The sequence below is a fragment of the Rana temporaria genome, chromosome 4 (assembly GCF_905171775.1).
Source record: "Rana temporaria chromosome 4, aRanTem1.1, whole genome shotgun sequence".
Lineage (NCBI taxonomy): Eukaryota > Metazoa > Chordata > Amphibia > Anura > Ranidae > Rana > Rana temporaria.
In genome coordinates this window covers 120,397,633-120,401,262 of record NC_053492.1, presented here as the reverse complement: position 1 = coordinate 120,401,262, position 3,630 = coordinate 120,397,633, and positions in this window count along the sequence as shown.

The window sequence follows — 3,630 nt, the reverse complement described above, 5'->3', positions numbered from 1 at the left end:
GGCTGTGCAGTGTTTCCTAGAGGAAGAGGAGGAGCCTATCTCTCTATTGTGGCTGTCCTGAGACTACTGGAAAGGACGTTACCGGTAAGTGTAACTCCATTTTTTTTTTCCTTTAGAAATGTAATTTTGTTGCGGTACTGTTCTAGACATGGGGGGGGGGGATCCGCTTTAAGGGCACAGCATGAGACATATATATCAAAATACAATAAAATATAAATTTATTCAAACTATTTTTAAAAACCAAATGATGGAAGGAGGAATAGGTCCTAAGACAGGACTGTCCCAACAAGACTCGGAGAAAAAAAGTACTATCCAGGAGTTCCCCGGCTTACGAACGCCCGAGTTACGAACCGGACGCTGCAGGGACCCTCTGCCACTTTCCGCAGACCTGTTCTGTGCATGCGCGGCCAGATGGAGCCTTGGGAAATGTCCGACAATTGCATGCGCAGAACGTCATTCGACGGAACATCAGAAAACATAGGAAATGTCTGTAATTGCCGACTTAGGAAACATTTCTGAGCTACAAACAGGGGGAAAGTCCCTAACGGGTTCGTAACCCAGGGACCCCCTGTACACCTACAAAACATTTAATGACAAGAAAATACATTAAATACATGTGACAAATAAGTAAATATATGTATTCTTGTCAGATCTGTGGTCAACGCATTTTCGCATACCTTCTTCAGGACCAATGTTTGTAGATATGCAGGCAATATTCTCTTAAAATAAATAAATTTGTACATTAGCAAACTATTTCATCAACATTTTACATCAGTATATTCTTTGATAAACATGGACAAAAACCCAACATGGCTTACATAGGGTGTCGTATGTCCGAACCCTATCCACAGTCTGGGAGGCGGACACAGGGGTTCAACTGGATCAGCTCAAAGCATGTATAGAGGATGATCTATTTTTCTGTACTGGGATAAATATTATGCAATAATATATATCTCTTAAAGTCCCTCTCCCTAAAAAAAAAAAAAAAAAAAAAAAAAAGTTACAAAATTCGAGGGAACTTACTTGAGACTTAAATTCAGGCAAGTTCCTTCATAATAGATATGGCAACATCAAGGAAATAGTTCAGGAGGTTAAGCACAAGCAGGATCGGCACTCTAGAGCAGTGGTTCTCAACCTGGGGGTCGGGACCCCCTCGGGGGTCAAATGATGATTTGCTAGGGGTCACCAAATCCCGGGCTGTTCCTGAAGCCCGCACTGTTCTGCCAGGAAGGGAGATTATAAGAGGGGGAGGAACAAAGAAAAAGGGAGAGAAAGAAAAAAAAGAGAGAGCAAGAAAGACAGTTAGAGGGAGGGATGGGGGAAAAACAAGGAATTAGGATAGAGAGAGATGAAAGGGAAAGAAAGTTGAACAAAGAAAGAGAGGTAAAATGTACTATAAGGGGTTTTAATACTGTACGAGTGGAAAGCACTCAGGGAGCGCTAAATGTCCCCGGGGTTAAGGGCGCAAATTACTTGTCTTGGGTGCTTTCAACCCACAATATGAAAATAATTTTACTGTAAGGCCTTGTACACACGAGCAGACATGTCCGATGAAAACGGGTCTGCTGGGAGCTTTTGGTCTGATGTGTGTACACACCATCAGACCAAAATCCCCGCGGACAGAGAACGCAGTGATGTATAAGACACCGACGTTCTCTAACACGCGAGTTCAATGCTTCAACGCATGCGTCAAATCAATTCGACGCATGCGCAGGATTTCTGGCCGCAGGTTATACTTCATAACCAGCGGACATGTCCGATGAGTCGTACTAACCATCGGACATGTCCGACGGACATGGTTCCAGCGGACAAGTTTCTTAGCATGCTAAGAAACTTTTGTCCGCTGGAAACCTGTCCGCTAGGCCGGAAAACTGTCCGCTAGGCCCTACACACGGTCGGACATGTCCGCGGAAACTGGTCCGCGGACCAGTTTCAGCGGACATGTTCGGTCGTGTGTACAAGGCCTTAGGGGTCCCCACAACTTGGGAAATTTTATCAAGGGGTCGTGGTACTAGAAGGTTGAGAACCACTGCTCTAGAGGAATGTAATATTACCAAAGGTGATTAGTCCTATATTGATCATTTCATCTCTATACTCCTAGAAAATGTGTGTGTATGTGTGTGTGTGTGTGTATATATGTGTATGTATATATATATATATATATATATATATATATATATATATATATATATATATATATATATATATATATATATATATATATAAAAAATTATAATCTCCACCTGCTTTATGTATATTTGATGTCTACAGTATATTTTCCCACAAAAGCATCTTCAATATAGAACAGAGAAATTGTCACGTACCTGGTAGGAGTCTGATATGAGGAGGTCGGCCTCCCTTGTATCTCCAGCCCAGAACCCCTCTGAGGATGAGACAGATGGCGGTTAAGGTTAGGAGGAACACGAGTGCCTGCAAGTGTTGCTTGTAGTGCTGTCAGGTGGAGGTGAAGACACTGGTAGAGCAGCAGGTACCGGGCAAGGTGGTGTGGAGAGACCAGCTGGAGTTTAAGGGGAACTCCAACCCACTTGCAGAGTCTGGGTGAACAAGTAGCAGGAACTTCTGGGATGCAGAGGTCAGAGGATAGCCAGGTTTAATAACAGACAGGCAGCGAGGTACACAGGGATCAGCAGGAGTGAAGTCAAATGGATAGCCCGGATCAGAAGCCAGGTATTCAGGAGGAATCGGAGTCCAGAGGGGAAGTCAAGGAAAGCCAAGTCGGTAACAGGAATCTGGCAGAGAATACAGGCGTCAGGAAATCAGGGTACTGCTGAAGACCAGTCAGCACCGCCTGGTCGTCAGAGCTCCCTTAAAATAGGCATCAGGAACGCCTCCTGCGTGTGCATGCGCAGTAGCGCGCGGCGGCTGTTGTATCCTTTTGTGTGTGCGCATGCGCGCCATTGGTCAGGAAAGTCCGTTGTGGTCTAAGTGTGCGCATGCCAAATGTGTCTCCATCCTTTTCTTGCATTGTCTCCCCCCCCCCCTTACGGGCAGCCTCTGGATGCCCTCAGGGCTCTCTTTTCTGGGTGGCGTTGAAAAAAAGGCTTGCACCAATCTTGGTGCATGTATGTTAGAAGCTGGTTCCCAAGAATTTTCCTCAGGGCCATAGCCCTTCCATTTGACAAGGAACTGTGTAAGATTATTTCTACATCTACAGTCCAATACAGACTCTACTTCAAATTCCTTGTTCCCTTCGATTAGCACACGAGGAGGAACTTCAGAGACCCGGTTAGGGAAGGGGTTTGGCATGGTTGGCTTCAATAAGGAAACGTGGAATACTGGGTGCATCTTTAGGTTCTTGGGTAACACCAATTCGAAGGCCACTGCATTGATCTTCAGTTTCACAGGGAAAGGGCCCAAAAATTTGGGACCAAGTTTCTTTGAGGGGCAACTTAATCTTAGATTGGTCGTGGACAGCCAGACCTTATCCCCAGGCTCCAGATTCAGGTTGCCTCTTTTCTTGTCGAATAACTTTTTGTTACTTGCCTGGGACTTGGCGATTTGCATCCTGTAGCACCTGATTGTTGGTACTAAAGAACCGGTCTTGTATAGCAGGTACGGAAGATTCAACAGGTAGTTCTGGTAGAAAGGACGGATGATAGCCAAGGTTAG